The sequence below is a fragment of the Talpa occidentalis genome, unplaced genomic scaffold, assembly GCF_014898055.3.
Source record: "Talpa occidentalis isolate TD23 unplaced genomic scaffold, MPIMG_talOcc4v2.1 talOcc4.2, whole genome shotgun sequence".
NCBI lineage: Eukaryota > Metazoa > Chordata > Mammalia > Eulipotyphla > Talpidae > Talpa > Talpa occidentalis.
Window position 1 is genome coordinate 141,748,083 of NW_023602073.1, and position 23,619 is coordinate 141,771,701.

Sequence of the window (23,619 nt, forward strand, 5' to 3'; positions counted from 1 at the left end):
TGGTCTCCAGCAGGCCCAGCAGGGGGAATGATCTGCTCACAGGTGCTCCAGGAGCTGTCGAAAGCCACGGTCCAGGTAGGGAAAACAGAAACTCCAGAATTTCTGAGGCAGGGGGTGGAGGCGGGATGACCACATGCTTGAGAAGTGAGGTGTCAGGGTGGTGAGGACAGGATACACGCAGACACCCCCTCGGTCACCCAGGCTCCCTGGGGAGCTGGAGACTCTGGTGTCAGCCCTGAGGAAAGCCTGGGCTCAGGCTGGGTGGGGACTTGGGCTGAAGGCGGTCAGGAAGCCAGAGGCGTCCCCAGAAGGGCCCAGCAGCGAGGGGAGGGCACGTGTGGAGCTAAGGACAGGAACCACTGATGGGGAACCTGAGGTCTGTCGCGGATGCCTGTGCCGGAGTGGCCAGTGGGCGTCGCTGCAGCATCGGAAACGGCCAGGCAGGACTGACTGGGGTGGGGGGGCCCTCCCGGTGCTGAGCGCTTCATTTCCAGAAGTAAGACCAGCATGGAGCACTAGCGGGGTGGTGGGGAGCCTGACACCCCATCCCAACCACACCGGCCTCTGCCCGTGTCCAGAGCGGAGCCAAGTCCCCGCGGACAGCAGGGCTGGTGGGGGCCGTGTCCCGCTGTCAGCGGAGCGAGCGCACGTTCCGGCCTTTCCCAGAGTCCCTTCCCGGGGGCAGGGGAGAGTCGCGGGCCCCGACCTGGGGCGCGATGAGAGGCGAGGGGTGCCCCGTCCCGCGCGACTCCGGGGCGCGCTCGGTGAACCCGCAGCGCCGGGGCTCGCCCCGCGGCTCTGACTGGGACTCGCCCGCCCCGCCCCCGACACCCCGCGCCCCGACACCCCGCCCCCGACACCCCGCGTCCCGACACCCCACCCGCGACACTCACCGCCGAGAGCCCCCCCACGCACCGCGCCGCAGCAGCAGCAGCAGCAGGATCTGGAGCCCGACGCGAGGGACAAACTCCGCCATACGGGGGGGGGGGCCTCTAGGAATGTGAGAATCGCCGAGTCGACCCAGCTCCCCTCCTGCCCCCCAACCCCACGCCCGCGGGGCGAAGCGCCGCCGTCCGGGCCGAGGGGCGCGGGTCCCGCGACGGCACCTGTGAGGGCCGGGGGTCCCCCGCGAGGCCGGGGGAAGGACTCACCGGGCAGCTGGCGCCAGGCGAGTCTCTAGCTGTGCATTGGCCCAGACAAGGGCAGGGAAACGCCTCCTTAATTTCTTCAGAACCGCCCCTAGGGGGACACACCCGCCCCGGGACAGAGAGACACCAGCCCCGCCCGCCCTCGCGCGCTCACACAAAACCCGGGCGGGTGTTACGGGGAACTCGGCCCCTCATTGTCTTGAACATGGACTGGAACGTCCCTTTTGTCTAACGCCTGCTTGAAGCTGCGGAAGCTAGGGCCCTAAGGGGTCTGCCACCTTCTACAATCGCACACTGTTACCTTCACTGACTCCATCCCCTTACTGTCTCCCCAGACGCCCAGGGGGTTCACTTTCCCCACATCAACTCCACACTCAGAACACCGTTATCTAGATTCTTCTACCCCTGCCAGTCCACGTTAAGCGGTTATCTCTACGAGATCCCACTCAAGCATAGACAGGACACCACACTTGAGAACAATGATGAACGCAAGGAGAGAAGACATAGTGACCCCGGCTGAGGAGGCCAGATCTGTGTGGATGGTCTGCAGACCTGTCTTGCCTTGTTCTCACTGCTTTTGTCAGAAGTGCACAGAAATGTGGAGTGATTGAGACCAGCGCGCCCAGCGGGACCACAAAGATGAGACTGTTACACTCCAGCCACCCCCCCACCCCACCCCCCTACCCCTACACACACCCCTCCCTCCTCATCCTTGTTTTGCCTCCTCATCCTTGCTTTGGTGGATTTCCATCTTCTGCAGGGGAGTTTCCTCTTCTGAAACAGAGTTCACTTCCTCTGTGTCACTAGGTGGTGACCTCACTTCTTTTTGGTGGAAGAGACCGCCCCTAGCAAATATGTGCCAACGTCACTAAAATAGCTAATGGCAAGAAGAAGACCACGGGGGAATTGTAGAGAATGGTCAAGAGAGTAGAAGTTGAAGAAGGTGGAGCAGTTCCTGTGTTTGGAGAAAAATAATTCAAAGCATTCATTAAACAGAAATGTGAAAGATCACATGCATCGTTTGAGGATTAACAGGGACAGTTTTTGAAGATTTCAAATGAACTCAACTTTCTGTATAATTGTACTTAATCTAAAGTATTTTTAAACAACTCATTATTGAGACCACATAATAGTATCATAATTTTTTGTCTTTAAAATAGTTGTAAATCTCTGCACGCCCTTTGATTTTTTTATTAAGCATGATCCAAGGTGGCCGTGACTCTTTCATGCACTGATCTCAGCCAGGACCTGCTTTTCCATTGTGTTTGACATGTGAGCCAAGTAGTGTCAGGCTGCTGTGAAGTCAGCATTGCCAGGAGTGGAAATCTTCCATAAAAATAATTATACTCCCCCCCACCCCGCCCCGTATTTAGTGAAGTTATGAATGCATTGAGACACTACACTTCTGGCTGGATATAAATTGAGGATGTTTTAGTTGTGCACCAATGCTGGCAACTTAGTAAGTTTTGACAATTGTTTAAAAAAATAATGTGAAGTTTGGGTTTAAAAGTTGATAAACTGAATCTTTGTCATTGTAATGTATTTGGTGCATTCTTTCCTCAGTGGGAAAAATAAATAAATGGAGTGATTGACGCAGGAATTGCCCTACTAGTTGTCTACAGATGAGTGGAGTAAATGAATCTTCAGGGGCCTCCCTGGTGGCCAGGGGTTAAGTCCCAGTGCTATCAAGCTATCACCTGCCACTGCTGCCTGAGTTTGATTCAGGCCAGGGAGCTACTCACATGGCACAGCAGACCTCTCCTGTCTCAACCCCTGCTCCCCTCAGCAGTATTTCAGCGCTTGCTCTGCTCCCCACTCTGTCTCTGGTAAATACTCTCACTTCCAACACCTCTGGCCTACACCTCAGTTCTTGTGTGCACAAATAAATAAAATAATTCATTAAAAAAAAAGGGAATCTTCGGTAGTATCAGATACACCCACTGAGGATGGTATAGATAACCTATATTCATAACATGACTGATGAGGCAACTTAGCCCAATAGGCCGTGACCTTGGGGTAAATGTTTCTTTTGCAACTGTGGGCTACAAATACTTTGGTCATGGGGGAAGAATGCAGGGCTGTTGTGCCAAGACCCAGAGAAATCAATTTACCTCACCCTGATTTTTTTTTTTTTGACAAATTGTCCTATTTCTTTTGATAAACTTTACAGGTCTCCACTTACAGTAAATTAAAATTTGCTAGTGTTTTAGACTATTTTCCCCTATTATTTGTCTAATACTTACTAAAACTAATTGTAGTGAGGCAACAAGAACATTTCTAGAGGCTTCTGAAACACTACTGTTTTTCGGGGCAGAAGTATTTTGGAATTTGTTTGTTTCAAATAAATCTTGATTGTGAAAAAAATTGTAACTATTTGAGAGAAAAATATGAATATGACTAGGAATGTGCGTGCTATTCCTTCATCTTTCTGCTGGAATCTCAGGAATATGCACGCCCTGTGTGCTTAATTATTACTTCTTTAATAATTTTTACTCACAATGATCCACAGTTATTTCATAACTTTAGCAGTGTGTTTTGGAACTACATAAGCCTTGGTGTCCCATCCCGCCCTCTGGATTTACAGTGAGGACACCTAGGCACTCAGGGCTGAGCTTGTCCAAGTTCTGCTCAGGTGACATGAGCCCTTCTCACCTGGTTTCAATCCACCATGAGCAGGTTCAGGGAGGGGATGGGGTAAGACTGGAAATTCCACACCCTCCCTCACACCCAGTCCTCTGCCCATCCCATCCCACTCTATTCTGCCCCCAGTACCTTCAGTGTAAACCCATGATTCCAGGTGGGAACATGCAGGGGAGGAGGATCACAGGGAACAGCCAGGGCATGTGGCTCATAGTTGTGGCCTCGGAAGTGACAGTGACAGGTGCTGTGGTGGGTGTTGCTGCAATGGAAACCCAAGAGTGAAAACCCTCAACCAGACCCCATATGAGAGAAGAGGCCGCCTCGCCGCCTGCTGGTCCAGGTCCAGCACACAGGAGGACGCTCTACTCCTCTACTGTTGGGGGCGCAGTGACAGGCCTGGGGTGGCCAGAGACAGGAGGTGGGTCCCCCAGGGGCTCACACAGTGAAGGGAACTGGGGTGACCTCTCATCAGTCATCCCTGCTGTGACAGAGGAGGGCCCAGGAGAGGGTGCAGAGAGTCCTCTCAGGAGCTGGCACGCGAGGCGGACAGGACGGACTGCAGACACACAGCAGGTGAGACAGAGAGAGGGTTTCTCAGAGAAGGAAGAGTAAGAAGAAAATCTCGAAAAGAGCATGACTCCCTCGTGTGTGGGGTCAGCGAGAATCCCCAGAGCAATGTCCCAGGGGGAGAGACGGCGGGAGGAGAAGGGGAAGGAGGGAGAACAGCCCTGTGACCAGGGTCTCCTGAGTGCCGCTCCCTGCGCAGGATCAGCTGCTCCCACAGGCAGACTCACACCCAGTCTCCCCCTCTCTCTCTCACACACACACACACTCATGTCAGAAATCCACACTTCCTTCCCCACACCTGTCTTCCCTGGAATCTCCTGGTGCACTGCCACTTGCTGAAGCCACATCTTGCAGTCCCCCTGGGACATTCAAGAGTAAGTCACTCATGTTTCTGTCCTTACCCAGATGCCACTTTAACTCTCCAGAGGCCCTGCCTGTGCTGTCCCTACAGCTGCCTGATGACACCTAACTGCCCTGGACTCACACCGGCCGCTATCACCCTGGTCCGTCATCTGGTGGGTCCATGTAACTTGGGTAAGGAAAGAAAACTCAGTAAAAGAAAATGAAATAAAATAAAATATTAAGATAAAAGAATGAAAAATTTTTAAAAATCCTTAAAATACTATAAATAAAGTAATTTAAATAGTATCATATAAGTGATATGATCCCTGGTGACCTACCACCACCTGCCAAAGCAAACACCCACAGAATGGCCTGAGTTGAATCTCTGGCCAGGAAGCTACCCACATGGCACAGCAGACCTCTCCTGTCTCAGCCGATGTTCCCCTCGGCAGTGAATTTCAGAAGATCCGCCTGTTCTGCTCCCCACTATGTCTCTGGTGAATCCTCTCACCCCCCAACCTCTGGTCTACACCCCAGTTCTACACAAAACTAAATAAAATAAAAAATAACTAAAATTAAAAAATAAAGCAACAAGTAAAAGAATTAAATGAAAACGAAGAGATAACTAAGTATAATAAATGAAATAATTTAATAAAACAAAATATTTTTCCCTGTGAGGCCACTCTAGTCTGACTGTGATGAAGGACTGGACAAGCCAAGGAAGCTGGTCCCCACTGAGCTCTCTAGCACCATCCCCTCCTGCTCCTCTTTCCTAATGGTCCACATTTCACTCTGGAGCCTCCAGGGTCAGGGACACGCAGGAATTCTCAGACACACACACCCCCTCACCTCACACTGTCACCCTCACTGACTCTCCATCTCCAGACTCCCTCTCCAGCCACAGGGGGTTCACTTTGTCCACATCCGCTTCACACTGGGATGCCATCATCTAGATTCCACCCCTGCCAATCAACATTGGTTATCTCTGAAAAATCCCACTCAAGGACAGACTGGACACAACACTTAAAAACAATGATGAATGCAAGGAGAGAGGACACAGTGACCCCGGCTGAGGAGGCCAGACCTGTGTGGATGGTCCTCATACCTCCTCTTGCCTTGTGCTCACAGCTTTTGTTAAAAGTGCACTGATATGGGCCTCCCCGGTGGCGCAGCGGTTGAGCGCTGGGTTGCGAAGCTGCCCACGGCCTCTGTGGCGCCGGTTCGATCCCCGGCTGCTCCCCGGCCACCAAAGGAGGGTCCCACATGGCGCGCAGACCTCTCCTGCCGCCCGCTGCTCCCCTCAGCAGTGTACTTCGGTCCTTCTGCCTGCTCTGCTCCCCGCTCTGGCTCTGGTGAATTCTCTCACCCTCCTGCGCTTCTGACTGTACCCAGTGCATGTATGAACAAAACAAACAAACAAACAAATAAATAAATAAAACATGCCTCTATAAAAAAAAAAAAAAAAAGGGCACTGATATGTGGACTGATCGAGAACCAGGAGACCATAGTTTTGAACCCCAAGGAAAGCCTGGAAGGTATTTTTTAAAAACACCACCTTCTGTGATAGAAATTGCTTCAAAATTAAAAATGGAAACTCCACATGATCTGGCAATACCTGCTCCTCAACCCTGATGGTCCACAATTCACTCTGGAAGCTCCAGGATCATGGACAAGCAGGTCTTCCCCAGCAGACACACCCTTACCTCACACTGTCTGTCACCCTCCTCACTGGACTCCATCTCCATACACTCTCCCAGACACCCAGGGGTTCACTCTCTCCACATCCCCCCTACACTGGGCACTGCCTGTCTTTTCTTTCTTTTCACTGAACATCTCAGATACATTTCCTGACAGTGAAAGCACAGGGATGACATGCCGGAAGCTGACCCATGCTTAGGAAGGAATACAACTCTTTGCTAATGCATAGGAAAAATGTTTGTTCCATATTATGTATGATACAGAAGTGAAGCATAATTAAACTTTGGATGGGTTTTTAATCAAGAAAACACTTTGTTCCCAATGCTTCTAGAGAGGAGGAAGTGTGATCCTATGGGGTCTCTGAATCTGCAGACAGGAGTCCACCCATCAAGAAATCAGATGATCCACCCATCACTTTCAGTCACACACTCACACCCCCCAAGAAAGGTCAGAGCCTTAAGTTCCCACATCCTCCCGCCCTGCTCAGTTACCTGAGGGCTCCAGCATATCCTCCCAGTGTGGTAGGAATTCCCGAAGCCAGTGACTGCAGTCTCCCCTGGAGATCTTCCTCAAATACTCTGTCAGCTGCTGGTTGTTCTCCCACTCCTCCCTGACCCCGCTGGCTCCAGGGCCAATGGCCGACCACTTCCCAGTCATCACATCAAGTAGGCGGACCCTATGTCATTGATGCTGAACTCCCAGGATGCACCAGAGCCTCATGTGCTTCACGCTGACAAGACAGCTTGGCCTGCAGGGTGGGGGGACCTGCCATCCACACACAAACACCTCGGTCACTGTGGTTGCCCCATAACCCCAAGTAGGGCGTGGGGGTCAGTGTCTCTGCACAGTTAGGGGCCTGGGTTTCTCTCTCCAGGTCTTGCCCCTCCTTGCCCATCAGGTTCACGAGTGTCTAAGGTGGGACAGTGTTCAGTTTTCACACAAAGCACATTCCCCCTGGGCTTCTCCCTCCCCTCTTGGCCCTGTCTCCACCTGTCTGCCCCTCCCCACACTCACTCTTGTTCCAGTTTTTCTCCAGTCTGATGTCAGGCAGGATCATGCTGAGCTCTCTCCCCACTTCTCCCAGTGTCTGGGTCAAGTGTGTCCATGTCTCGGTGGCCTTTACCTTCTCCCCCAGGGGACCCAGAGGCATGACCTTGTGGCTGTCACAGTCGTGCTGAATGAAAGGGTTTCCATCCACTGAGCCCTGGGCTGCACACCAGGGCTGCCCAGGTGGGGAGTGAGATGTGACAGTGAGGTTGAGGCAAAGAGAATGAGCAGCAGCTATGAGAGAAAAACTCAGTTCAGGCCCTGGGGGCCCTGGGCAGGGCCTGCTGCAGAGGGAGGGGTCTCCCTCCAGCCCCCCATCATCTCAGTGCTGCTCCACCTTGAACTCTCTGGGGGTTAAATACTCTGAAGCCACCATGGACCCTCCTGTGCCCTGGAGGATAACGCTGATGACTAGCTTCAGTCACATTCTGAGGTTTTTTTTTTTTTTAAGATTTATTAATGCATAGGAGAACTGGGGGGGGGTATAGGCTAGGTGTGGGGAGGGAGGTGAGAGGATTTAGAGACAGAGTTGGGAGCAGAACAGGCAGATCCACTGAAACACACTGCTGAGGGGAGCAGCAGGTGAGACAGGAGAGGCCTGTGCCATGTGGGTAGTTCCCTGTCTGGCTGGGGATCAAACTCCTGCGGCAGTGGCTGTGGATAGCTTCATAGTCTGTGACTTAACCCCTTGTGCCACCAGGGAGGCCCCATATTCTGAGTTTTGAGGCACAAGAATACAAGACCCTGTCTGTTCTCCTAGGACTTACTATCTCACTGAGAGGACTTTCTACAGAAAAGAGGAAAAGACACCACAGGAGATGAGGAACGTCATGATGGTCCCCATTTTCAGGAAAGGCTCCTGGAGGAGAAGTTGGGACTGGGCAGGCAGGAGGGTGAGCTGCCTCCTGTGAGCCCAAGGGGACAGAAGGTGTCTTAGGCTGAGTTTGGAGACCTGGGTGTAATATCCCCAGGAGCCTGTCTGCACAGACCACACCCTGGCTCTCTCTCAGAGAAGGGAACAGGCGCCCCCTGCTGAGACCTGCCCCAAGTCCCTCTGCTCAGGTCCTCCCTCTACCCTCCTCCCCAGGAGACCCCAGGACACTCACAGCCCACAGTCTTCCAGGCTGGTCCCAGCAGGGGCAGCAGCAAAAGAAAACACAGGGTGTGAGATGCCAGGGCCATTCCTGCTGAGAGGGGAAGAGAGCAACTGGTGAGAGTTACCTGTGCCTGGAGTGACACCTGGGGTAGAATTTATACATAACTAGAGTGGACACTATTCACTCTTCCTCCCAATTACTAAGGACGACCTTAGAAAGAGCTCAGCAGTGGTAACAAAGAATTTTGCAAGTATTTAACTATAACAGTCATTAAAAAAACAAATACGTGGAGCAAAGAGCACCCGGATTGTGGTGAGGGCTCATGGCTGCTGTGGTGGAGGGAAAAGTAGCAGGAGTACAGCAGAGGGACATCAAAGACTGCCAAAAATTAACCACGATGTAAGAGAACAAACCGACCCCTAACATGTACTTGGAATAACCCCTCTCCTTTCTCCTCTGCACAGCGCCATAAAACCCCTTCTCCAGTTGGCAGGGTTGTGTGTGTTGGGGGGGGGCAGGGGGGATCTGTGAGCTCCTCTCCTCCCCCAGCAGCTACAACTTTCTATTCCCCCCCCTTTCCTCCCTCCACTTGCTCATCTTCCCATCTATTTCCCCCACTCCTGGTCTTTCCAACTCTTCTTCTAAATGAGGATTTTCTCTCCCCAAGGCTCCCCAGGGTCCGTCAGCCCAGCTGAGGCGGCAGCACCCCCGCCCCTCATAGCAGCTGAGGCCCAGCCCCAGCGCCGCCTCCCGAGGAGGGAATCCCTGGGGTCACCTTGTTCACACGCGGCCCTTGAGCCGCACGACCCGGAAGGCTCGAGCCGGACTCCCCGAGGGCGGGTGGGCGGGACCGGGACAGGCCGCTCTGCGGCTCCCAGAGGGAGAGACGAGCCCCTGGGGTGCTTCTGGGGTCCGCGGACCGGGCTGGCGCCGCGATGCCGCACGTTGGCGAGATGTGTATTGAGTGATTGACCTCCCGCTGCTCGCCTGCTCCCTGCCTTCGCGCCGTCGCCCTCTGCTCTGCACCCCCTTCTCAATAACCTTTTATTTCTCTCTGGAGTGGCTTAGGGTTTCCCTGGAATCCCAGGCTGAGAACTCGCGCCCAGTCACCCCGTCTCCGCGAGGCGCCCCGGGACAGCCCCGGGGCTCAGGAGAGGAAGACGCTCCTCCCGCCCCTGCCCCGCCCGCGGCGACCCCTCCAGGCGCCGGGGAGCAGAATCCCAGCGGAAAGTCTGGAAACTTCCTCCCCCGTCACCCAACCCCACGCCCGCGGGGCGCCTGCGCTTTTGTCCGGGGCCGAGCGGGGCGGGTCCTGCGACTGCACCCGTGAGAGCCGGGCGGTCCCCGCGCGAGGCGGGGAGGAGGATCCCGGGGGGGGGGCGGGGGGGGCGGGGGGGCTGCTGCTGCGCGCTCGCGCCGGACAATCCCGCGCACCCGACGAGGATTGTTCCCCAGACTCTAGAAGCTCCTCGCCGGCCCCGCCCGCTTCCGGCCCCGCCCCCGAGAAAAGCCGGTGCCCGCCCCTCCCCCACCGCAGACTCTCCCGGACTCTCCCGGACTCCGGACGCCGACGCCCCGGGGTGCTGGGTCCCCGCGCCGGGGACGGAGCCCCCGAATCGCCACAGGGTCTCGTCCCACCAGCCGTGACAAGGAATTCGCAGGCGCTCAGGTGAGTGACAGAGAGAAGCAACTTTAAGGTGGAAAGTTTATTTCAGGGAGAAAGTCAGGACTTCCGGGTCGCTGTATTGGGGGGCAGGAGGCCCCGGGGGGCCGGGTCTGGGGGTGTTTACCCTTTTCTCCCTGTTCCCAGCACCCTGCTCTGGGGCGGCGCTGTCTCCCGCGGCTCTGCTCCGGGGGGGCGCGTCCTCCCCCCATCCCTACTCCCACCCCCGCTCTCCCCTCAGCGCCCGAGCTCAGGGCTGTTCTCTCCAGGGTCACCTGCTGTGTTTGCTCCTCCCGGACTCTCTGCCTCGTCTCTGGGGTGTCTGGTGGGCGCCTCTCAGACGCCCCTGCCCTGATCCAGAAGCCCCTGGAACTCCCCGAGGCCCTGCCCGCGCCGTCCCCGCAGCTGCCCGGTCACCCCCACCTGCCCTGGACTCACCCCAGCCCGTCACCCTGGCCCGGCGTCTGGTGGGTCCATGTGACTTGGGTGAGGAGAGAAAACCCAACACAAGAAAATGAACTAAAATAAAACATTAAGATAAAAAGAATGAAAATATCACAAAGAAATCCTTAAAATATTATAAATAAAATAATTTAAATAAAATCGTACAAGAACTAAAATGGCCTCCCTGGTGACTACCACCACCTCCCGGGGGGAACCCATGGGGTGGCCTGAGTCCATCCCCAGACCTCTGTGTCTCCCCGCCGCGCCCTCAGCAGGGTGTTCACAAGACGGGCCTGCTCTGCTGGGGACTCACCAGACAGAGAGGGGAGCAGAGCAGAGGATTCTGAAACACCCCGCGGAGGGGAGCGGAGTGTGAGACAGGAGAGGCCTGGGCTGCTGCCCAGAGCTTGATAGCCAGGGCCTTACCTCCCTGCTCCAGGCCGCCCTGCCCCCCCCACTTCCACTCCCCTACCACTTCCCCTCCCCCACCCCCCTGCATGACCACCTCCCCCCCCCACCTTAAGTGGCTCTCCTCCCCCTGCCCCCACCCTGGCCCCTCCAGGCTCTTCCCCTCCCTCACCCCCCCTGCTTCCCTTCTCCCCCCTTGCCCCCCCACGGCCAATGGGCGCTTCCGCTTTCCTTCCCCGCCAGGAAGTGGTGGATCAGGAGTCAGGGCTTGGGTGAGGCCCGAGACTTCTCTCCTGAGTCCTGACCAGACTGTGTCCTCCCAAGACCAGGAGGCCAGTGTGCTGCCCACCTCCAGTGGCGCTGATCATCAGCATTTCCTTTTTCTTTTTCAAGTATTTATGTATGCGTACAAGAGTTGGGGTGCAGGCCAGAGGTTTCAGGGTCAGGATGAGTGGATTCACCAGAGACAGAGAGGGGAGCAGAACAGACAGATACTGAAATACCCAGCTGAGGGGAGCAGTGTGAGACAGGGGAGGCCTGGGCTGCGGGCCCCAAGCTCTGTCACCAGCTCCACCAGGGCCTTAAGTCCCTGATCCAGGGCGCTGCCACCCCACCAGCCTCCCAGAGTGCATGGATATGCACCCCCACCCGTGCCCCCTCCACGCACCGACCCCAGTGCGGCTCCCTCCCCCCCCCCCCCGCCCCCCCCCCCCCCGCCTCCCCCCCGCCTCCCCCCCCGCCTCCCCCCCCTCCCCCGCCTCCCCCCGCCTCCCTCCCCCGCACCCCCCCCCCCCGCACCCCCGCCTCCCCCCCCCCCCGCCCCCCCCCCGCCGTCCCCCAGCCGCCTCCCCCCCCCCCCCCCCCCCCCCCCCCGCCGCCTCCCCCCCCCTGCCCACCCCGCATGCGCAGTCTCGGGCCAAGCCTCCTGCTGCCAGGCCTCGCCCTGGCCTCCAGCCACCCTTTGCTGTTGGTCGCTGTTGGTCACTGGGGGGCTGAGCCAACTCCCACAGTGGGGACTCCAGACTAACTGATCTCTGTGTGGGCGGAGTCCATGTGCCCTGTTGTTTTAGCCCTTAAATCAGCGCAGGTTCTTATCCTACGAAGCCATAAAACGGAATTCACAGACATTTGAGATAAGTAAGCAAAGAGAAACAAACTTTGGTTAAGTTAAGAGGACCTCCCTGGTGGCACGAGGGGTTAAGCACAGCACTGTGACACTATGCACAGGCTGCAGCCTGCAGAAGATCCCAGGCCGGCCAGGGAGCTGCCCTAGTGGTGCAGCAGACCTGTCCTGTCTCCCTGCTGCGCCCCTCAGCAGTGTGTTTCAGTCAGTCTGCCCCTTCGGCTCTCCACTCTGTCTCTGGTGAATCCTCTCATCCGCCACACCTCTGCCTGTACTCCAGTTCTTTTATGCATAAATAAATAAATCTTTAAAAGAAAGTAAAGAAAACTTTATTTAAAAGAAGAAAGTAAGCACTCCTAGGTGTGCTGTACTTGGGAATACAAGGAAGAAAATGAACTAAAATAAAATACTAAGATAAAGAGAACGAAAAATTAAAAAAGAAATCCTTAAAATATTATAAATAAAATAATTTAAATAAAATCATACAAGAACTAAAATAGGGCCTCCCTGGTGACTTCCATCTCCTGCCACCGCAATCGCCCACAGGATGGCGCCTGAGTTCAATTTCCAGATCTTGCTGTCTCCCTGCTGCTCCCCTTAGCAGTTTATTTCAGTAGATCTGCCTGTTCTGCTCCCCACTCTGTCTCTAGTGAATCCTCCAACCTCTGGCCTACTTCCCAGTTCTATGCAAAACTAAATAAAAAAAGAACTAAAATAAACTAAAAATAAGGCAAAAAGTAAAATAATTAATATAAATGAAATACAAGAAATAAAATAATTAAGTACAATAAATGAAATAATTAAAATGCAACAAATAAAATAGCATGTTATCCCCTGTGAGGGCTTTCTAGTCTGTCTGTGATGAAGGACTGGACAAGCCAAGGGAGCAGGTCCCCACCGAGCTCTCTAGCACCATCCCCTCCTGCTCCTCTTCCCTAAGATTCACATTTCACTCTGGAACCTCCAGGGTCAGGGACAGGCAGGTCTTCCCAGGCAAACACACCTCCTCACCTCACACTGTCACCCTCACTGACTCTCCATCTTTGGTCTCTCTCCCCAGCCACCCAGGGGGTTCACTTTGTCCACATCCCCTCCACACTGGGAATGTTACAGGGCAGCCCCGATATAAAACGGATTGCCTGGCTGTGGGTCCTCACCTGCGCGCTTTAAAGGAACTTATGAATACTCTACTGCAGGCACACACAAAAGGTTAATAAAAGGTTTATTTACAAGGGAAGGGGAAATGAGGAAATGTACAACTCAGGGAGAAAATAGGGAAATAAAGTCTTAAATACGTCCTACCCGATCCGCTGACCTGGAAACCCAATGGCACTCTGAGAGCTGGCCGAGAGCCCCGAGCTGGTGGAGAGGCAAAAGGGAACCCCCCCAAGGCCCACGTGTCTGGTTTTATACCACACCTGGCTGCTTAACTTTACCCTCAGGTCCCAGCAACCTTCCCATTGGTGGTGATGGGATTTGTCTTTCCCAATGTCCTGATGGCTTTGGTCTGGAGTGGGGGTGGAGTCCACGAAGCCTGTATGGAATTAGCTCAGGACATCCTTTTCCCCCTAACAGGAACACCGTCTTCTAGATTCTACCCGTGGCAGTCGATTTTAAGTGGTTATCTCTGTGGAATCGCACTCAAGGACAGACTGGACACAACACTTAAGAACAATAATGAATGTAAGGAGAGAAGACATAGTGACCCCGGCTGAGGAGGCCAGATCTGTGTGGATGGTCCGCAGACCTCATCTTGCCTTGTGCTCACAGCTGTTGTCAGAAGTGCACGGAAATGTGGAGTGATGGAGACCAGCCAGCCCAGCAGGACCAGAGAGGAGACAAGACCTCAGATCCCTGAGGTAAGCTTGGAAGAGATGTTTTTAATAAACGCCCCCTCCTGGGGTGGAAATTGCTTCAGATCCACATGATCTGACAATACCTGCTCCTCATCCCTGACCATCCACATTTCACTCTGGAAGCTCCAGGATCACGGACAAACAGGTCTTGCCCAACACACACCCCCTGACCTCACTGTGTCTGTCACCCTCCTCACTGACTCCATCTCTATACACTCTCCCAGACACCCAGGGGTTCACTCTCTCCACATCCACAGGGCACTGCCTGTCTTTTCTTTCTTGTCACTAAATATCTGAGATACATTTCATGACAGTGAAAGCACAAGGGATGAAATGCTGGAAGCTGACCCATGCTTAGGAAGGGATACAACTCTCTGCTAAGGGTAGGAAAAAAGTTTGCTCCGTATTCTGTATGATACAGAAGTGAAGCATAGTTTAAAATTTGGATACTTTTTTTTTTAAAACTTCTTTTTCTTTTTCTTTTTAAGATTTATTTATTTATTTATACAAGCACTGGGTACAGTCAGAAGCGCAGGAGGGTGAGAGAATTCGCCAGAGCCAGAGCGGGGAGCAGAGCAGGCAGAAGGACCGAAGTACACTGCTGAGGGGAGCAACGGGCGGCAGGAGAGGTCTGCGGGCCATGTGGGACCCTGCTCTGGTGGCCGGGGAGCAGCCGGGGATCGAACCAGTGCTGCAGAGGCTGAGGACAGCTTCCCAACCCAGCGTTCAACCGCTGCGCCACTGGGGAGGCCCTGAATGCTTTTTTAACTAAGAAAACACTTTGATTCCCAGTGCTTCTAGTCTAAGTTGCAGGGTGCTAAATATTAGTTCTACAGCTTGTTCACATCCCTGTGTAACCGGCAGTAAGAGTTTCAAATGTTCTGCACTGTCTTTCTGGTGCCACCCACCCCGGAGCATGTGGGGCATCTCACTGGGTGGTGTGATATGCATTTCCCTGGAGGCTAATGATGCCCAGCACCTTTTCACAGGCTTATGAGTGCTGTGGACAAGTGGGTTCTGCACAGCAATAACTACCTTCACACAGAGGAACTGTGAATACATAAATGTTAGTATTTGCACATTGTTACTACATTATAAATATCTCAACACAATATATAAGAATATATTTCTAACTGGTCTTCACCTCACTGACTGAAATGAATTAGCAGCAGCCGCTCCAGCTCTAGAGATGCAGAGGCAGGTCCGGTGGGAGGAGCGTCAGGTATAGTGGCTGTCCTGTCTGGTGAAAGGCAAAGGTCTCACTTCCGCCAATTTTCTTTTCTTTTTTTTTTTAAAAAAATTTTATTTTTATATTCCCCATACAATTGCAACCCTCCCCCCATTCTGACCCCAATCCCTCCCCTCCCGCTCCCAACTCCCCAAAAAGTGTCTCTGGTTCATAGTTTTTTGTTGATTTTGATTTTCACTTTCTTATAGTTATTCATTTTCTTGGTCCCTTATTTAAGTTTTCTAGATTCCTGCTATGAGTGAGACCATCCGGTATTTTTCTTTTTCTTTTTGGCTTATTTCGCTGAGCATGATCCCTTCCAGCGCCATCCATGTTGCTGCAAATTGCATGTGTTTGTCTTTTTTGATCGCTGAGTAATATTCCATGGTGTATATGTACCACATCTTCTTGATCCAGTCATCTATTTTTGGGCATTTGGGTTGTTTTCAAAGCTTAGCTATTGTAAATAGTGCTGCTATAAACCTAGGGGTGCAGGTGTTCATTGGAATTGATGTTTCTGTGTCCTTTGGGTAAATACCTAGGAGTGGAATTGCTGGATCATATGGAAGCTCTATGTTTAGTAGGTCCAGAAATCTCCACACAGCTCTCCATAGTAGTTGGACCAGTTTGCACTCCCACCAACAGTGCAGGAGAGTTCCTTTTTCTCCACACCCTCGCCAACATTTGTTGTTGCCAGTTTTTTTAATATGTGCCATTCTCACTGGTGTAAGATGGTATCTCATGGTAGTTTTGATTTGCATTTCCCTGATGACAAGTGATGTTGAACATTTTTTCATATGCCTGTTGGCCATTTGCATTTCCTCTTCAGAGAAGTTTCTTTTTAGCTCTTCTGCCCATTTTTTGACTGGATTATTTTCTTTGTTGTTGTTGAGTCTCATCAGCTCTTTGCAGATTTTTGTGATCAGTCCTTTATCATTAGTGTTGGGTGCAAAAATGTTCTCCCAGTCGGTGGGGTTTCTCTTTGTTTTTGTTATTGTCTCTTTTGCTGTGCAGAAGCTCTTTAATTTGATGTAGTCCCAGCTGTTGATCTTTGCCTTCACTATCACTGCTTTGGGTGATGTGTCTGTAAAGATGTCTTTGATGTGCATATCATGTAATATTTCGCCTATATTTCCTTCTATGTATTTTATAGTTTCAGATCTTATGTTTAGTTCTTTAATCCATTTTGAGTTGATTTTTGTGTATGGTGTGAGGTAGTGGTCAAGCTTCATTCTTTTGCATGTAGCAACCCAGTTTTCCCAGCACCATTTATTGAACAAACTTTCTTTGCTCCAATGCATAGTCTTTGCTCCTTTGTCAAAGATTAGTTGACCATAAATCTGTGGGTTTATTTCTGGATTTTCTTTTTTTTTTTTAAGATTTATTTATTTATTTATTTATTTATTTATACAAGCACTGGGTATGGTCAGAAGCGCTGGAGGATGAGAGAATTCACCAGAGCCAGAGCAGGGAGCAGAGCAGGCAGAAGGACCAAAGTACACTGCTGAGGGGAGCAGCAGGCAGCAGGAGAGGTCTGCGCACCATGTGGGACCCTCCTCCGGTGGCTGGGGAGCAGCCGGGGATCGAACCGGTGCTGCAGAGGCTGTGGGCAGTTTCTCAACCCAGCGCTCAACCACTGCGCCACCGGGGAGGCCCTATTTCTGGATTTTCTATTCGATTCCATTGATCTGTATGTCTGTTCTTGTTCATGCAGTTTTGATGATTATGGCTTTGTAGTATAGTTTGAAGTCTGGGAGTGTGATGCCTCCATTCCCTTCTTTTTTTTTTTTTTCAGGAGAGCTTTGGCTATTCGGGGTTTTTTGTGATTCCATATGAATTTCATTAATAATTGTTCTATTTATTTGAAGAATGGAATGACATTGAGATTTTGATTGGAATAGCATTGAATCTGTATATTGCTTTTGGTAGGATGGCCATTTTAATAATGTTTATTCTTCCAATCCATGAGCAGGGGATGTCTTTCCATTTCTTTGTGTCTTCTTCTATTTCTTTTAACAGTGTTTTATAGTTTTCTTTGTATAGGTCCTTTACCTCTTTTGTTAGATTTATTACCAAATATTTGATTTTTTTTTTGTTTCGATAATAAAAGGGATGGTTTTTTTTTTATTTCTTCTTCTTCAGATTTATTGTTTGTGTATAGGAAGGCTACTGACTTTTGCGTGTTGATTTTGTATCCTGCCACTTTACTGAACTGATTGATGAGTTGAATTAGTTTTTCTGTGGAGTTTTTGGGGTTCTCTATGTATATTATCATATCATCTGCAAATAGTGATAGTTTGACTTCTTCTTTTCCTATTTGGATTCCTTGTATGTTTTTCTCGTCTTATTGCTCTGGCTAGGACTTCCAGTATTATATTGAAAAGCAGTGGTGAGAGTGGACATCCTTGTCTTGTTCCAGATCTTAATGGAATTGCTTTCAGCTTTTCACCATTGAGAATGATACTGGCTGTTGGCTTGTCATATATGGTCTTTATGATGTTGAGGTATGTTCCTCGTATCCCAAGAATTTCAAGGGCTTTTATCAAGAGTGGGTGTTGCACTTTGTTGAAAGCTTTCTCAGCATCTATTGATATCATATGTTTTTTTTTTTTTTAAAGATTTGTTTATTTATTTATACAAGCACTGGGTATAGTCAGAAGCACCAGAGGGTGAGAGAATTCACCAGAGCCAGAGCGGGGAGCAGAGCAGACAGAAGGACCGAAGTACATTGCCGAGGGGAGCAGCGGGCGGCAGGAGAGGTCTGCGGGCCATGTGGGACCCTCCTCTGGTGGCCGGGGAGCAGCTGGGGATCGAACTGGCGCTGCAGAGGCTGCGGGCAGCTTCGCAATCCAGTGCTCAATCACTGCGCCACCAGGGAGGCCCCGTCATTCGGTTTTTATATTTCTTTTTGTTGATGTGTTGGATAACGTTGATTGATTTTCAGATGTTAAACCATCCTTGTGTCCCTGGAATGAATCCTCCTTGGTCGTGGTGAATTATCTTATGGATACATTGTTGGATTCTGACAGCTAAAATTTTATTGAGGATTTTTGCATCAGTGTTCATTAGGGGGATTGGCCTGTAGTTTTCCTTTTTTGTGTTGTCCTTGTTCGGTTTTGGTATTAGTGTAATGTTGGCTTCATAGAACGTGTTTGGTATTGTCCCTTCCTTCTCAATTTTTTGGAAGAGTTTGTGAAGGACAGGCACTAATTAGTCTCTGAATGTTTGGTAGAATTCATTTGTAAATCCATCAGGTCCTGGGCTTTTGTTTTTGGGGAGGTTTTTGATTACCATTTCAATTTCGCTGCTTGTAATTGGTCTGTTTAGGTGTTCTATTTCTTCTTTATCTAGCTTTGGGTGATTGTAGAGTTGTAGAAATTTGTCCATCTCCTCTAGATTGTTGAACTTCTTTCCATATAACTGTTCATAGTAGTTACTGATTATTCTTTTGATTTCTGCTGTGTCCATTGTGATTTCTCCTCTTTCATTTATGATCCTGTTTATTTGTGCTTTCTCCCTTTTTTCCTTTGTGAGCCTGGCTAGGGGTTTGTCTATTTTATTGATTTTTTCAAAGAACCAGCTCTTGGTTTCATTGATCTTTTGGATTGTTTTTTTAGTTTCAATTTCTTTTATTTCTGCTTTGGTTTTTATTATTTCTTCTACTGGTTTTGGGTTTTTTTTGTTGTTCTTTTTCTAGATCTTTGAGCTTCGAGATTAGCTTGTTTCTTTGAGTTCTTTCTTGTTTCTTGATGTGAGCGTCTATTGCTATATATTTTCCTCTTATTACTGCTTTTGCTGCATCCCATACATTTAGGATATTGGTGTCCTCCTTGTCATTCAGTTCAAAGAATTTTTTAATTTTTTCTTTGATGTCCTCATTAGTCCAGTGGTCTTCCAGTAGTGTGGTTTTTAATCTCCATGAGGTAGGAAAGTTCCTTGCCTTCTTTTTATGGTTTATTTCTAGTTTGATGCCTTCATGGTCAGAAAAGATGGTTGTTATGATTTCAATCTTGGTGTATCTGTTGATGTTTGTCTTGTGCCCCAGTATGTGATCGATCCTGGAGAATGATCCGTGTGCGCTTGAGAAAAATGTGTACTCCGTTTTTATGGGGTTTAGTGTTCTATAGATGGCTGTTAAGCCCAAATGCTCTAGGTCCTTATTTAGAGCTTTAGTTTCTTTACTTATTTTGTGTCTTGTTGATCTATCCATTATTGATAGTGGTGTGTTGAAGTCTCCCACTACGTATGTGTTTTCTCTGATGTCTGTTTTCAGAGAGGACAACAGTTGTCTGATATATTTTGGTGCTCCTTCGTTTGGTAAGTATATGTTAATGAGTGTCATTTCTTCTTGAAGTATTGCCCCCTTGATCATAATGTAGTGACCATTGGGGTCTCTTTTTATCTTTTTGAGTTTGAAATCTGTTTTATCTGATATAAGTATAGCTGTTCCTGCTTTCTTTTTTGGTCCATTTGCTTGTAGGATTGTTTTCCATCCTTTAACTTTGAGCCTATTTTTATCTTTTGTAGCTAAATGTGTTTCCTGGAGACAGCAAAAGGTTGGGTTTTGTTTCTTAATCCAGGCTGCAACTCTGTGTCTTTTTATTGAAGAGTTTAGTTCATTTACATTTAGAGTTAATATTGATATGTTAGCATCTGTATTTGCCATTGTGTTTGTCTTTCCTTTGATTTTATTTATTCTTTTAATAACTTTTTTTTCTTTTGGCCTTCTTTCATTGTTATTCGTCCCTCTGAGGTTCTGGCTTTAGGATTCCTTGTAGTATTTTTTGGAGTGGGGGTTTAGTCGTAATGAAATTCCAGAGTTTCTGTTTGTCTGGGAAGGTCCTTATTCTTTCTTCATAGAGGAAGGAGAGCTTTGCGGGATAGAGTATTCTTGGTTGGCATCTGTTTTCTTGGAGTCTGTTGACTATGTCCCTCCACTCTCTCCTTGCCCGTAGTGTTTCTTCAGAGAAGTCTGATGTCAGCCTGATTGGTTTTCCTTTGAATGTTATCTGTTTCTTCCCTCTTGTCAGCTTCATTATTTTTTCCTTGTCCTGGTTTCTTGGGAGCTTTACTATTATGTGTCTTGCTGTATTTTTCCTTTCGTCGTGGAAGTTTGGTGTTCTTCTTGCTTCTTGTATATCAATTTTCAGCTCCTTCTTCACATTTGGGAAGTTCTCTTCAATTATCTCCTGGAATATTTTCTCTGTTCCTACATCTCTCTCCTCTCCTTCTGGAATTCCTATGACTCTTATATTTCCTTTCCTCATGGAGTCAGATAGTTCCCGAAGTCTTTCTTCGGTCTTTTTCCTTCGTACTTCTCTTTCCTTTTCTGTTTTGGTTCTTTTTATTTCTGTGTCTTCAAGAGTACTTATTTGTTCTTCCATTTCATCTATTCTGCTTTCATTGCTTTTCCCAGAGTTCTTTAGTTCCTCCGTTAATTCTTTGATCCCCTGTGTTTCTTTTGCTTCCCCCTTTAGGGACTCAATTACATTCTTCTGATTTGATTATTTTTCTCATATCATTGTTTTCCTTTATGAGTTCTGTCACTTTTTTAATCATGGCAGTTTTAAATTCTCTTTCTGGAAGACTCAGAAGTCCTTCCAAGTTACTGTCGTTGCAATCTGGGGGGTGGTTTTCTTTTTGTGGTGTGCTTTTTTCCTGAGAAGTTGTTAGGTTGCGTGTGGTTCTTCTACTCCCTACTGTCTGTTTTCTAATTTGTCGTATGCATTGGGACACTGTGTTGCTGGGACTGGCCGGCATCTTGGGTGAACTTCTCTGCTCCCCTCTGGCTCCTCCAGGAGCCATCTCTGGCTTCTGAGGGCGCTTTCTGCTGGTTTCAGGCAGTCTTTACTGAAGAAATGTCCCTGTTCTAAAATGGCGATGCGGGATGCAGTCCCTGCGCATCCAGTCTCAGGCACACTCTTCTGCGCGCCCGGTCTGCCCCAGCCGTGGGTGCCTGCTCCCCCTGTGGGTTCAGACTGCTGGTCGGAAGGGGCCTGGCGTGGGCTAACTTCCCAGCTGGCCACTGGCTCCTCCGGGAGCCTTCTGCCCTTTTCAAGCAGTCTTTTCTGAAGAAATTTCCCTGTTCTATGGGGTGTTAGTGACTTTTTTTTCTGGTTGCTAGGTGGCATCAGAGATCTCTCCTATTGTCCTTGGGGGGGTGTTTTTTCACCCCGTGGGACAGGGAACAGAGTGGGAATGGTAGGGTAAACCTCAGCGGCTTTGGAGTGCTGTGTCTGCCTTGTGCCCCACCGTCCTGGAGAACCCACGCCCCGAATTTTGTGCCCCAGGTCTGAGTTCCAGAGCCCTCAGGTCCAGGACGTGGGCTGTAGCCCTGTTCAGTGGCGCGGGAATGGCGCCTTTTGCACCCCGCTCCCGTGCCTGGGCGTCTGGTTCCTGATTACTCAGTGAGGGACTTTCACCTCAGTGAGGGCCTCCGCGCGTCTCCCCGCAAGCCTAGGTCGCAGGCGTGGGGACCTGGGCAGCCGTGATCCCGATCTGTGTTTCCTTTTCAAGCGCGCCACTTTTCCGCGCAAGCTTACCGGCCGGCCCGGGGCTGTGTGCAGGTCTCCAGAGTCTCTGTTGTTCTCTAATGGCACCTGGAGCCATTCGCTCACCGCCGCACGGGGTGTGGTGGCTGAAATAGTTCCTTTCCACTCCCAGTCCCGCTTGATGCATAGTTTGTTCTTGTTGGTCGTTTTGGTTTGTTTTTTCCTCCTTTCTGTTGGTCGGAGAGTGCCGACTTTGTGGGTGGAGGAGGGGAGCAGGGTTCTGCGCTTTCCTCCCTTCTAGTCCTCCTTTATGGCAACTTTCTTCTTCGGGTAGTTTGCTGGAGTCGTCCGTTTATCTTCCGTGTCCCAGTTCTCACTGGGACCTGCCGCTTTTCCTCCCTATTAATTTTTTTTTAATGGGAGATCTTACTCGCAGCGTCTCCTCGCCGCCATGTTGCTCCGCCCTTTTTCTAGAGTCCACTTCCGCCAATTTTCAAAAGGATCAAGTCACAGAAGTCCACACAGGGCTCTTCAAGGGCCCAGGAGGGGCTTCTGCAATTGAGGGGCTGGTCTGAAGATTAAACTTCATTAGCTTCAAAACCAAAATCTTCATAGCTCTTTGCAAACCCACCTCTGCAGGACATTGTATGGTAGACTAGTAACTTCATTTTTTATCATCAGGGATTGACCATTTACTTTCTCCTGGTCTAGAGAGGAAACACCAAAAAATGGAACAAATGTTACATCAGTAAGAAAACGTGAGCTAAATCACACTATGGTTTCAGAACAAAGACTTTTTGTCATCTAAGGTCTGAGGGACCCTGGTTTAGAGGGAAACAGCACCCACCCCAGGCCTTGGAGGCTTGCACCTGCCCCACACGGGAGTGGAGACTCTGTCCCTCCCCACACTGTCCAGCTCTTGGTCCCCCCAACAGCAGGAGGGGGCCCAGTAGATCTGAAAGCGCATCCTTCTGTGCAGAGGTGAGTCAGGAGACAGGGCTTCAGTGAGGCCTGGGACTTCTGAGTCATGACCATACTCTGTCCTCCCAAGACCTGGAGGCCACCTGCTGCTCACCTCCAGGGTACCTGATAGCAGACATTTTTTTTTTTTAAATATTTATTTATGTATGCATACAAGAGTTGGGGTATAGGCCAGAGATTCCAGGGTTAGGGTGAGAGGATTCACCAGAGACAGAGAGGGGAGCAGAACAGGAGGATACTGAAATACCCTGCTGAGAGGAGCAGAGTATGAGGCAGGAGAGACCTGGGCTGCTGGGCCCTGTGCTTGGTTGCCCGCCCCGCCCTGGTCTAGTGTCCCTGTTCCTGCCTGTCAGCCCCATGCCCCCACCTCCCTGGCCTTGCCCCCACCTTCTGGCTTCATGACGGGCAGTAGGTCTGGGGGCAGGGAGAGAGAGAGGAAGAGTTGGGAAGGGGGTTAGGGGTGGTGGGGAGACCAGCACAGACTGTTCCCAGCCAGTTTGAAAGTAAAAGCGCCTGCTCACTGGGCCCTGGTTTCTCCAGGGCCTGGCTTGCTCTGAGTGAGACAGACAGAACTGGTCTGTCTGCTTCTGTGTCATTAGGCAACCTAGGCTGACAGGAAGTGGTGGGGGGGGGGCAGGAAGTGGCTGACTTTCAGAGGCAAAAGGAGCTCTTTAGAAAGGGATTTCTTTTCATGATTTTGAAATTATAGGATGGATATTGGAGGATCTGGGCTTTTCCTGTAAGTATATAAACTTTCACATACATCTCACCCTGGAGTTTCTAATTCAAGCATTTAAAATCATAGGTCTGTATTTTAAAACACCACTTTAGGAATAACATTTAAGAGTTATGTAAATATAAATATTTTTAGTAGCTAATTACCAGA

General features: G+C 50.2%; 1 protein-coding gene and 2 long non-coding RNA genes across 3 annotated transcripts in view; 1 reads left to right on the forward strand and 2 right to left on the reverse strand.

Moving 5' to 3' along the window:
* Positions 1-1,868: 1,868 nt before the first annotated feature.
* Positions 1,869-7,154, reverse strand: LOC129146252 (uncharacterized). The gene is made up of 3 exons (XR_008552814.1): positions 6,887-7,154; positions 3,921-4,047; positions 1,869-2,103 (listed from the first exon to the last, which is right to left on the reverse strand). It is a non-coding gene; the product is annotated as an uncharacterized LOC129146252 (long non-coding RNA).
* Positions 7,155-7,414: 260 nt separating this feature from the next.
* LOC129146253 (uncharacterized) lies at positions 7,415-9,676 on the reverse strand. Its single transcript, XR_008552815.1, has 3 exons — positions 9,581-9,676; positions 8,549-8,626; positions 7,415-7,676 (listed from the first exon to the last, which is right to left on the reverse strand). It is a non-coding gene; the product is annotated as an uncharacterized LOC129146253 (long non-coding RNA).
* A 409-nt stretch (positions 9,677-10,085) lies between these two features.
* The window catches only part of LOC119252974 (UL16-binding protein 1-like), a 40,951-nt gene continuing 27,417 nt past the window's right edge, over positions 10,086-23,619 (forward strand). The window contains exons 1-2 of the transcript XR_005126958.2: positions 10,086-10,208; positions 13,753-14,036. The gene's annotated coding sequence lies outside the window, so the exon portion shown is untranslated. The remainder of the gene's footprint in view (positions 10,209-13,752; positions 14,037-23,619) is intronic.